Source organism: Ambystoma mexicanum, chromosome 12, assembly GCF_040938575.1.
Source record: "Ambystoma mexicanum isolate Mex_15411 chromosome 12, UKY_AmexF1_1, whole genome shotgun sequence".
NCBI classification, from domain to species: domain Eukaryota; kingdom Metazoa; phylum Chordata; class Amphibia; order Caudata; family Ambystomatidae; genus Ambystoma; species Ambystoma mexicanum.
The window spans coordinates 684663356-684676290 of NC_090936.1; positions in this window are offsets into that span (position 1 = coordinate 684663356).

Below are 12935 nucleotides of genomic sequence, written 5' to 3' on the forward strand. Positions count from 1 at the left end.
TAGGCAAAAAGGCTGAAGCTGCCTAATAGTGCCACCTAGAGTGCCACCTTAGAGGTCTGCAACTTTTCATGACTCTCGTCAGCCTTATTGCCAAAAAGGTGAGACCCATCAAAGGGCATGTTGAGGAGTCTGGATTGCACATTCAGAGCAAAACCCAACTTCCTCAATGACGCACATCTGCGTATAACGGTGCTAGTAGCCATAGCTCTGTTGATGCTTACAGCAGAATCCAGACCTGTCTGAAGAGACTCAAACATGGCTTCTTTGCCATCTCTAATTATGGCCAAGAATCCATCTCTTTCTTCTTCCCCCTCAGGAATGTGCTCTGCCGCCATGGAAATGCAGTCCCATAGAGTGAATGAACATTTTTCAAGGGCACATGTGGAGTTGGTGGATTTGAGTGCCATACTCCCTGTAGAAAATACCTTCCTTGCCTATCCATCTACTTTTTTGTCGTCTGTATCTGGATGGATGGTAGGGTAAGCTGCTTGCTTAGAAGTTGTAGTAGCTGCCTGTACTAACAGACTCTCTGGAGATGGGTGTTTAGACAGGTAGTCGGGGTCACTACTGGAAGGGCAGTATTTTTTGGTCAGATTTTTATTTACATCCGGATTGCTTTCTGGAGTCACGCAATTTGCTGCCACCCATTTTTGGAAAGCAACATGGAAAGGTAATATGGGTTCTGTCTGTGGACCCATATTCAGGATGTCCGTCAGATCATCCTGCTCAAATGGTAACAGAGGCCTACTCCACCACATATATTCCACCACTTTTGACATAAGCTGCCTATACGACGCAACAGCATTTTCCCCAGCTTCTAGCTGCCCAAAATCTAGCTCAGGTGAGGTGTCAACCCCAATGGCCGTCTGTAGATTATCATAAAGGTCTTTCAACCTTGACTCCCCAGAAATGAAACTTTCAGGCACATTTGGTGTGCCAAATTGGAGACCAAAGGGTGCATCATTGTCTGAGGGTTCATGCTCCTCATATATTAAAAGTGAGGGACTTAAATATTATTTCCTTGATAAAGCAACATACGTTTTATATGGCATCAAGGTTTTGACAAATAGTGGATTCGACGCTCGAGGAGTCGTTAAAACATTTTTCACTTGCGCCATAGGTTTAGAAGGGGCGCTCAGTGTCAACTGCACAGCTGGCGTCAAGGATGCAGCCGGTGTCGATGATGCAGCTGGCATTGGTGACGCAGCTGGCGTCTATGCTGTCGCCATTGAAGGTGATGTCGATGTCGAGGGCTTGGCTGGCATCGAAGTTGCAGCCAACGTCGAAGGCGTTGATGATGGTGACAACCTCGACTTGTGCTTATGTTTTTGGCTCAATGGATCCTTTAGATAACTTGTTATCGCACTGAGGCGTTAATGGCTCCAGATGAGGATCAGGACTCCGTCCCAGACTCGAGGGCGCACAGTATTTGGGTCGAGCCATTTCCTTACTGGCTTCTTTTGAAGGCGTAGTAGGAGCATGGCTTTCCGTGGGTTTCTGTTTCTCAAATATTTTCAGAATATCTGCTCTAAAGGCTTCCCATTCAGCAGGAGTGGATTTTATTGTGGGACAACATACGCTCTCCGGGGAGGTGTCCGGTGATGAAGTCGAAGAAGGCGACCTATGGTGCCTCTTTTTGGACTTCTTCAATGACGACGATGAGCGGTGGGAACCACTCATCGATCTCAATCTTTTAACTTTCTTCTTTCAAGGAGAGTCACCTCACAACTCGTCGCTCAAAGGTTTTTTGGTTGGGGTAGATGTTTTGGGGTTTTGACCTACTGCCAATTTCCCCTTTTACTCCTTCAGGGCCTTTCCAGTCATCGACTGGCACTTGGAGCAGGCTGAGGTCTTATGCTCCACCCCGAGACACCATAAACATGTACGGTGTGGATCGTCCAATGACATTTTTGAGTCACAATCTCAACACTTCCTGAACCCGGTCTTCAGGGTTGTCTGTGTCAACGAAGAAGACATACTTGCGTAGGAAGTAATTAAACACGCCGTATTTCTCGAAGCGATAGCATTCACGTAAAAAGAGAACTGAAGCCAACGGGTGCTGTGCGTGCTATATATGCCTTCAATGACATCATCCTCAAGACGGAGGCCCTCGAGGGACATTGAGTTGACTGCATCGCCTCACAGCGCTCTCTGCCAAAAAAATCTGATATCGAATATCAAACTGAGGAATATGTGAAAGGACACAATCCATTTGAAAAGACGGTTTGCAACCTGGTAATCCTGGTTTGCCTAGAGTATTGCACAACCCTTACAAATCCTTATTTGTGCTGTGTAATTTGTGTCAGATATGGCATAAACATACCGAAAGTGAGCAACATGAGGCTTTAAGAGATTAACATTGCTTATGCCTCTGCCGCATTGACACACCTCTGACATTACACTTTATTGTGCTTGCTTTACTCATCTCTCATGCCTGCTTACACAATATGTGTTCCTTAAATGTGTATTATTATATTTATTATCACAATGTATTTCATGTATGATGGATGCAGATATTCAGAAACTATATCTGTGGTTGAGTGTTTTCAGTGATATCGATCTGTGTTGCTGGACACAAGGGTGCTTCAAACTCTTAGTTGTTACCTTGGCTAGATGGGTCAGGAAAAAACTGACGTGTGTTTAAGAAAGATGTGGGGCATGCAAACATTGTGGTCATCTATGGAAGATTTCCAGATTTAGTATGAGAAGACTTATTTATTAATTTATTTATTTATTTGTAATCATTGCTATTATTTCTGGCGACTGGGAGATGATTGTTCTTGGTGGAGTATTTTTATGTTTAAAGAATAACTATGAGAATGATAGGTTAGATATATGGATCAGTGTGTGTTGCGTTGGAAAGGGGACACAATCTTCCTGCACCCCCAGGTGCTTTAGAATAAGACAAAGGTTGGCATCTGTAATCTAAGAGGCCACGCATAGGCTGCAAACATGAGCAACAGAATAGGTTGTATCCCAGACTCTAATGAGAAAGGCCAGAGCTACACAGACCCATAAAACCTTCATTTTCCTGAACTGTTGCCAACCTTCGCGCCGAGGGAAGAATGTGCCCTGCAAGGCCATGACAGGAGGGCTGAATGTCTGTGAACATGGCAGTCCAATGAGAAGGAGGGTACAGGCCTTCAACCCCCACCAGTCTCAATCCTATATTATATCACCCAAATGCCCTGGATTTAGGAGGTTCCCTGTGATAACAGTCCACAAAAATGTCGCCATACAAGAATGGCGCTGTTTATTTGCAGTGATAGTACCACATGCAACCTGCGGGGGACACGCTGCAAACCCCATATTTTTTTAAAGGGAGCGGGAGACACCCCGCAACCTCCGCTTCCAATTACACCCTAAATTATCCCCATAAATAATGTTGCCTATACCGTTTCCAAGTGACTATATGTATGGCAACATCATTTATGGGGATAATATTCCCTGTTACCCTTTAGGACCCCTGAATTCCAATGTACCAGATAACCCCAGATCACTGACTATAAACTTGTTGGACCCCCGATCGATCAAAAAGATCGGAAAACAATGCCTTCCTGCCTTCCCTACTAGGTCATGTGATTTTTGTTGCGAGGTGCAGGGAGGGATGAAATGATAGCCCAGAGCGAGGGTGGGAGACCTTGGAGAAGTGCCAGCCTGTCTGGGAGTGGGTAAATTGTGTGAGTTAGTATGACCTCAGCTTTCCCCCTGGGCCTCTGTCTGTTCGTACCAGGTGCACTGTCACATAGATATAGATGTGACTTTCTTAGTAATTTAATTGCTACTTGGCCATCTGGTGACTGATGATGACTGCAACATCGCCCACGTGGAAGAAGATGGACGGGCGGGGATGGGACCAATGGCCTGGCATCCCCTATGGAGCAGGTGACCTATGTGTAGAGTCCCACCAACCAGCTTACTCCATATAATGATGTCCCTTATGACGATATAGTCCTTCTTAATGTGTTGCTCATGCAGAATTTGCCAGAACGTTCCGCGGCAGCAGAGTTGCTTGTTGGAGCTTTTTCCATTTGTATGGAAATACAACTTGCTATCCTTGCAAGATGTGTATTGGGCCTTTTTCCTTAGTGTGAGCATCTAAGGACTTTCCTACATTTGATTGGTAAATGTAGGATTTCTCCATTTCATTTTAATGATGGAATGTTCTTTAAGTATGCAAGGTATTGGATGCTGAAGAAGAGGTACAGAATGGTACTGCAACCACACATTCATTTTCTCATGCCAACTAGCTATAGACATCGTGTTTGTTGTTTACTATCCTTTTTATATATCCATTGGCCTTAATCCCTATGTGACTCATGGCTCATTTGAATGGCTTGTTGTCAGAAAGTGCAGAATGGAGTTCAGTGCATAAAGATCATAGAAACGGTAACAATGGTGGATAGGAAGCTGTTTGATGTGAGAATAAATGACCACCAGCTGCACATTAAGCTCTTCTAAGCACTTGTGTTAGGGGTGTAAAGAGGTCCATCTATCTTATAAATGGAAGAGTCTATTCTCCTCTTTTGCCGCGGTTGGAATTCGTGTCACGTTGCTGACACTGGCGGATCTGAAGCCAACAAGGGAATAGCCGCACATGGCTCTCAAGGTTAGTGTCCTATACTGGAAGCCTCGCTCAGTCGAATCTGCATGGAAAGCTAAAGTACGGGCTGGTTATTCGAAAAAGGTTTCATAGATGAAATGTTCTCCTTTCTGTGCTTTTAAGAAAGATATTATCAAAAGGCATCCCCGAAGCTTATACTGTACAGAATAAACGTGCTGTTTCTAATGGAAGCCCTTGCAAAGGACTTGACGTTCATCCCACCCCAGTCTGCAGTTTTCACATGTGTTCCATTTATAGCACACTGGCTGCAAGGATGAAAATGACAGTCAGCATTCAAGGTCTTTCTATCTTGTCTAGTAAACGGTTCTGTTTAAGTGATGTATTTTGAACGCTATGTTAAATTCTTTAGTCAGCAATGTGAAAAATCTCCAAATTCAAGTGGCTTGTTCTGTTTTTTCACTTTTTAACTAATGACCTCGGCTAACCAGTTTTTTCCAGTTTTTATTTGCATGCATTCACTCCTCCGTTGCTCCCTCACACTTGGACATGAAACGCTTCTCTTCAGTTTCTCACTTGAGACCCCTGCCTCATTTTTTCTCTCCCCTCTATTATTTTTAATTAGAATCTAGAATGGGATCCTTGGTATGAACATCCCACAACATTTCACCCCTCCCCTCTGTGTCCCTGGCAGTCAGAATAGTGGTAATACGTCTAAGGGCTTGCGTGAACATCACCTGGCCATCCCACCTTTTCTCTGTCACTTTGAAACGATTGTCAATTGCAACATAGTACGTAATAAAATTCCAATAAATACATTTAAAAAATGTGGATGGCACCGAGAGTTAAAACTTGATTGAGGTCCTCCTGGCTTTGTTCGTTCTCAGGAGATTTCTCACACGGTTGCTTAATTTTGAATGATACAAAGTTTAATCCTAAATGATTAAGATAATCCAGATATGCCTCCCTTGCTCCCTGCATCAAGAAAAGCAGATCACCTCAGCCACACCCCAAAGAGAATGCTCAAGGAGGCAGAAACACGTTTGGTGCTGCTGTTGGTTCATTTGCTCAGAGGAGATTTGCCTGGCATTCAGGCTAGGCTACCCTTAAGGGTGGGATTAAACTGACACAAAGATGTAAACTGGAATTGAGGGTCTCCTTAGTGTGTTAGAGCACATCAAGCAGTCTTTTATTTCATCTTGGTGGTTTATAATATTTTTTTTGTTCATCATTTGGCTCATGTTATCATGCCTGTAACCAATTTTGAGGCTTGGCCTTCGGCTCTCAGGACCTCTCCAACTGTATCTAATATCTCAATTCTGAGTAAAAATTGAAGATGGTTTCCCAGTTAGAAAAGTACCTCCCCTGCAAATCATTTAATTGAACACTTTGGTTTTGGATTCTGTCATGCTACACACAAACCTGTGCCTTTCGTTTTGTCGTATGCAAGCTGATTATGACTCACGATTCTGATGGTGTCATCAAACTGGCCAGCTTTGAACTCTACAAACAAGTTACATTCCACGCATCTTGCGGCAAGGGTGAATGGGTATAGGTTGTGAAATATTAGACCACCCTAGGCATTCGAACTCCCAAGTTGTCATATATGTTATTCAATTTGCTTACTGTATAATACCTATATGTTACCACTATATCCTACTGCAGGTGTACATGACATAGCTCCACACATAGCGGGTGCATTTCCAGCAAGAAGTAGTGGCCACTCAGGCCTTCATATTTCTGACCTGGCAACTGAGTACCACATCTTGGGACAGTAATATGTAATATTGGTTACCCGGCACTCTGAAGCTGGATTCTCAAGAATGATTAATGTTTACCAGGCAGAATGATCGAATTATGCAGTTGTTTCATTTTTTTTATTTGTTTATTTGTGATATGGTTACGAATAAACCTTTCGCAAAACTAAACACGTATATAAAATTGAAAAGAATTAAAAATATTCTTTACATCAGAAAGAATTTTTATAACTATGTACAATCCGAAACGCAAGTGCTGAGACGAAAATGATTTAACTACAGCACATAATGCACATCATGTTAATCCAATATTGCTTTAAAAAAGTTTTACATTGCAAGAATAGGGATATTTGATGAGGCATGATAATTCTTTCCCCGAATTGGTCAGAGTAAAGGCTTATTTCATTATGTACAATGTTAATCAAGAAGTCTTTCCTTCTCACTGCTAAATGATGATGACATTCAATTAAGAGATGCTTTGTGGTTTCCACATGGATTTTACAAAAACAACACAAGCTATCCACTCTCAAACTATTCCTTCTAGCGCCTAAATTCTCTTTTGTTGAAAGTACATTCAGTTTGAATCACATACAATTGTTCCTAAAACCCTTAAAGGGTACTGCAAAAGGTAACAAGAAATGTCACTTCCACCAGGGAATTTGAGATTAGATGGCACTTCGTAAAACTCTCTCTATTGGTAATCCAGTCATTGGGCCACAATTTTTATTTAATTTTCTCAGGCGTTTGAAGTACATCGGAAAAGTGAATATATTCAGAAAGAAGAAGGCCATCATAAAAGCAGGGAACCAAGCATTCACTACTGAAATCTCCCAGCACAATAACATGCCCAGTATATGATAACTGCAATTTTTCCAAAATATCATAATAATATTGAAAATGTTTCAGCTGACAGTTTTTTTGGATTCAAATAGATATTTAACAACACACATGTTCTCGTTCCTTACACAAAAAGATTGGCCCAGCTCAATTTAATGGCTAAAATGTCTGCTGATTGACAGATACCATTATATATAGCACTAATTAAACCACCAAAATGCCTCCCAGAGCTACCTTTTTGGGCTGGAGAGGGCAGAACAGTGAAGCTGCCTATGATAGGAAGATCCATTAGCCACGTTTCCTGTAGACAAATAACTGAATATGAAAAACCGGAAAGGCTAGGTAAGGAGTTTCTCAGAAGATGGGAAAACCTGTGAGTGTTCCAAGGGATAAGACTGAACTGCTGGGGAAATGATCCTCAATATTTTAGTGCAGCATTAGAGTTACTAATATAACGAATTTAAAACTGATGATCAGTTTGTAATTTGGTTCTTACACAATAACGTTTTGTTAGGAAGGGTAACCTGCCTTTGAAAGGCCCATCTGACAGAAGATTTATTTTCAATGAATCCCTACCATCAGGTAAGGCCACTGTAGCTTGCAATCTGGGGCACCCACCCTTATTTACCATTATGTGTTTATCACTGAGGGTACGAAATACATCATACACCAAAGATTAAAACAATGGTACTTCTTCCAAAAATAATGTTAAAACACATTAGAAGCAAAATGCAACATTACAAGGTCAGTACGATTTTCAAAGACAAATTCCACTTGCATAATGTCAGCTGATGTAATCAACGGGTGTACAGGGATGGCATATAAGGGTGAGAGCACGATTTGTCTGTTTAGAGGAACAGAGTTATCATTGATTGGTAAAATTATTTTCCACAGAAATGAAAAATAAATTTCTATTCAATTTTTCCTGCATTCGAGAATGGAGATTAGAGGAAGGGGCTCTCTGAGTGAATGGCTTTGGGGACAAATGACTGTCTAGGCTAGGATGGTTACTTGGGCTATTGGATACCAGAAAGTCCTCAGATGCAAAAGACTTGCTATTCCCCTCTGGATAAGTACCCCTCTGAGATTTAGAACTGAGAGAAATCACACAATTCCTTGCAATGTTTGCATGGGCTCCCTCTGTCCCCCGCTAGGTGTAACAGTCAGTTTTGGTCAGGTCTCTGGCCCTGCGGCGGCAATAGGATTGTGGCTTCTATGAAGTCCATGGCTGCTGCAGAGTGTTCCAAAAAGCTGGCACGACCTCTGTGTTGCATACGCAGCTTCGCCAGGAAAATTAATGCATATGGGACCTGTCGCAGTCGGAGTTGCCTTCTGACCTGGTCGTATGATTTTCTCTGGGCCTGTACTCACACCGCAAAATCCAGATTGATGTGGATGTTGTCGCCCTCATGTTGGAGGCGTCCCATTTCTCTCGCCAAGTGGAGCGCTGTGTCCCTGTCTCTATAGTTCAAAAGCCTGGTAATGATGGTACGGGGCAGGGCCCCATGCTTGGGCGGTGGAGCCAACGTGCGATGCACCCTCTCAACTAAAAAGTGTTCAGAGAATGCGTCATCACCAAACAAGGATTTCAGCAGCGACTCCACATGTGTCTCCATGGGGCCCCTACAAAAGGATTCCGCCACGCCAACAATGCGGATATTGTTACGGCCGGACCTAGATTCCAAGTCGTCGCACTTCCCACGTAGTTTGCCCATCTCGCTTTTCAGTAGGGTAATCTCCCGAGTGTTTAGTCCGATGGAGTCCTCATTCTTGCTGATCCTAGCTTCCACTTCTGTCACTCGCGCGCTTTCCTTCTCGACACAAGCCTTCAATGAACCAATGGTGGCAACGATGTCCTCCAATTTCACGTTGACCGACATGAACCCACTCTGTACCATGATAAGGTGTTGCTCATATCTAGCGCCTTCAGGTGACGTTGTTGAAGGTTCAGCCAGCGGTGAGGGCATAGTGCCTGGGGACTGACTGCTTGTAAAGAAGTCCATGGGCCCTGTCTTTTTTTCTTGGAGCTGGTTCCCTTTGTCATGCCCGAGGGGATGGGGCATATGCGTCAATCAATCCCCCACGTAGCTGACACACAAACGCCCTCGCAACCCAGATAGGCTGCTGCGGACCCCAGTTATGGCTATTCAGCACTCCACAACGTGGTCAGTCACTATAACACCAATAGATCTTGAGGCGTTACCGTATGAGGGCGCTTTAGCTAAGTTTTCAAGTCTTGTAACAGCACTGTTCCTGGGTTAGGCAATTCTTCTGGAGGACGTGTATGATAAGGGTCAAGTATCCTAGTATGGTCTCAGCCAAGTCTTATATTGATTATTCCTTGCCACCAGGCAATACCGGATGTGTCATATGGGGATTCGTATCACACTGGAGCTTAATTTGCAAGTTCATGCATGGATATTACTGTTGCGTCGCTGGGTGCCCAGTACCTCACTCTTATAGCTGTGTATTGCTGGAATGGGCTGTGTCCTCTCACGTATCTAGAACACGGAACATGCCCTTCGTTTTTATGAACCCTGCCTCTGCAAGTTTTATTTCTCGTGTTGCCCTAACTGTGTCTTTGCACCAGGAGATCAACCAGGCTTATTATTGTGGATGATCAGACATCCTCCACTTGATGTGTGTCTCCTAATGGCTTCTTATCTCAGCCTCAGGCAACATGTGCACACATAAAAACACTGATGTATTCTCTTGAATTGTTCCAGTCTCAGAATTCGGCACCAATGATATAAGTGTGACTGTTAACGTCTCTTCCACCAGCAGCCCTAAACCATCACTCACCAGTGCCTTGTAATAAAATGTTAAGCTGTGAGTCTGTCAATGCATGCCATTCGGTTCATGCTGCCTGTTAAAACTGTGTACTGCCTGCAATGCACAAATTATCTAGAGTGTGCATACTAAATGTCAATGCAAGCATATGGCACAGATCGACAGTGACACTTACTGGGTAGCATCCCGCCCATGATGCAGTGTGTACCGGCAATGTGCGCCACTCTCCCCAACACACTATTTTGCAGTGCCGTGAACCCAGCGATTACCAACGCCCTCCACAATCAAACACCCACCTGTATCTGTTGCTGAAGTGCGCTAGGCCGCATCGGGGACCGGACAGCAAACACACCTGGCCAGTTTCTGTGGTGTAAGGTGCTAGATGTACTGCTTTGCTGTGCCAAGGGGGTATGGGTGGTTCGGGATATCAATAATGTTTGTCGTCTCAGGCGATCACCACAGCTCGCAAGGCTACCTCCATGCGCCGTTTAGTAAGATGACAAAAATGGTCCACTCTGCATACGATCGCATGCGTTTACTCACGCGTTGCTGCTTCAGTGTGCCAGTCCATCCAAACATCAATGGGCATGCAGTTAAACAAGGCTCGGTCGCCAGGCGCCACAGAGGATCAGGGCAGTGAGCCCAATGCGGCAGCAGCTTTTCAACAGTCGTGATGGGTGAACGCAGATCGCGTGCAGCAGTCAGTACCGCTTCTGATAAAGCTTGGTGCTGCATAGGATCCGGGTCGGGGGGCAGGCTGGGTCCCCCAGAGCTCCCCCGTCTTGAATTATGGGCAAGCAAGTCGATTGTAGGGATGAAAGGGCTACCCCACAGCACCAGTCTCCTCTTCCAGGATAATATGTATGGTATACGCCGTATCCGGGTGGTGGGTGCACCCCAGCGCCGTCAGTGCTGCTATCGCTGGGACTGCCCAAGCCATGAGGGCAGGGCTATCAGCTGCCATCAATGTTCGGATTCCTCCTAGGGTGAACGTAGTTCTGCCGAAAAGCCGCTGTGAATGGCACCAAGGAGCCAGCACGCCGTATCCAGGAGGTCTGAGGGCATTACTGGAGCCACAGCACAGGGTGGTTTCATTCTGGTGCCTTCCCTCAGCCTCCACTTCCCCCCTCAGATGTTGGATCTTGCCCTGAAGCTATCTCGGGCTGAACACCTCTGATTTCGCCCGGATTTTTCCCCACAGGTTCTCCAGGCTCCCGGAGCCAGCTGCATATGAGTTAGGTAGCCCGGGCAACCCCATTAAAAGGATGTTGTATGGCTCATGATTTCTACTGGAGGGGAACCCGACACTTACACAGCCCTCTTGTGTGTGCGCAACAGCGCCCCCCACCCAACGTAAAGGTTAACAGAAGGAACTTTGGTTTTGCTGTTTTGGTGTATCAGGCACTCAGAAGCAAGAGACTTTGCACGAGAAGAGACTTGGGCACAGTAGGCCCTGATACTGAGAAAAGGAACTGTAAAATCATGCTATAGAAGCCAGTAGTGTGCTGTGCTCGAGAGTCCCTTCTTGTCCCCTGCTAAAAACTCAGGGAAGGGAGTCCCCGTCCATAACATCCTGACTTATTATTTTGTGAACACCTCTTTCTTTTCTTGTTAACATTATCCGACACTCTTTTGTAGCATAGCGGTAGGGATTGGCAATAGGTTTCTTTTAGTATATGCCCTTTATATTTGACTAGACTCCACTAGGACTGTATTATTATTATTTGATGGTCGTAGCTTGCTCCCATCTTACATTTATGTTTGTTTTAGGTGTTTGTCTAACCCATGTGACAGTTTAATAAACACCAATGAACTGTGATCACTTGTCTCTGTCTTACTTTGATGCCATGACCTCCAAACAGAAGTGATGACCAGCTTAACTCGGGGCGTTCCCACTGCAAATCCCATGAGTACATACATATTATAAGAGAAGGGATTGACAATGACATACAAAATGGCCTTATGGGGGACATCAGCAGGAGCGTCCTGAGGTAAACTGGTCATAACTTCCGACATTTGCTAAATTTCAAGGGTTTTGTTGCATTAAATCTGCACAACTTAACTGCACTTTAACTAAGGCGTTTTGTGTGAATATATATATATATATATATATATATATATATATATATATATATATATATATATATATATCTTACAGGACCTTATGCTCAACTCATAGAAAGAGCACTCTTTGGGTGGCTTATTACTTTGCCCCCCCCTGGACGAATCCTCGCGTCATGTTGCAAAAATAGTATATGGCCCCCTCAGAATTTATTCTGCAAAGTGTGGATTCGTCAAGGGGGACAAAGTTATAGAGGGTCCCAACATTTTTTAAATCCTCATAGACACAATGGAAAACAAGTTTTGCTTGCGGCTACAGCCCAAACCGTTGGATGGATGTTCACCAAACTTGTGCCAGGAGCAGCGGCTTGGTCCCAAAAGCGTGCCTTTTTAAATTGGGTGTACATCTGCCCAGTATATTTCTTTTAAATGGCCAAAAAGTAGGTACAACAATAGACCAATCAGGGGGTGGTTCCATGTCCGTGGACACCAAAAACGCTCACTGATTGGATGGTGAAAAACGTGAGGTGCATCCTAATTTTCTTTTTCACCATGTTGGTTCTCTGGACAGCCAGCGCTGACAGCAGACACTGCTATGAGCAACAATTCCGGAAAACACATTTGGGGTTATTTGGTGGCCAAAAGAGGGTCTGCGAAGGTTGGTGGAGTGAATAAAGTTGACAAGGAGCTGTTATTACAGGTGTAAAAAGGTGTGCTGGTGCCGCCGAGCGTGCAGTCAATTTTAGTGTCTGCGGACATCATTTGGGTTGCAGGGGGTTATGGGTGAATCTTGTTATTTGAAGCTGTATTGTATATACTTGTTATGTGGTTTAATTATATCATGGTGGTTTTGGCCAGTGGCCAGATTCCTAGGGGCATGGCTGTAGACCATGTCCCTAAGAATATGGCCATTGGCCACACATAATATA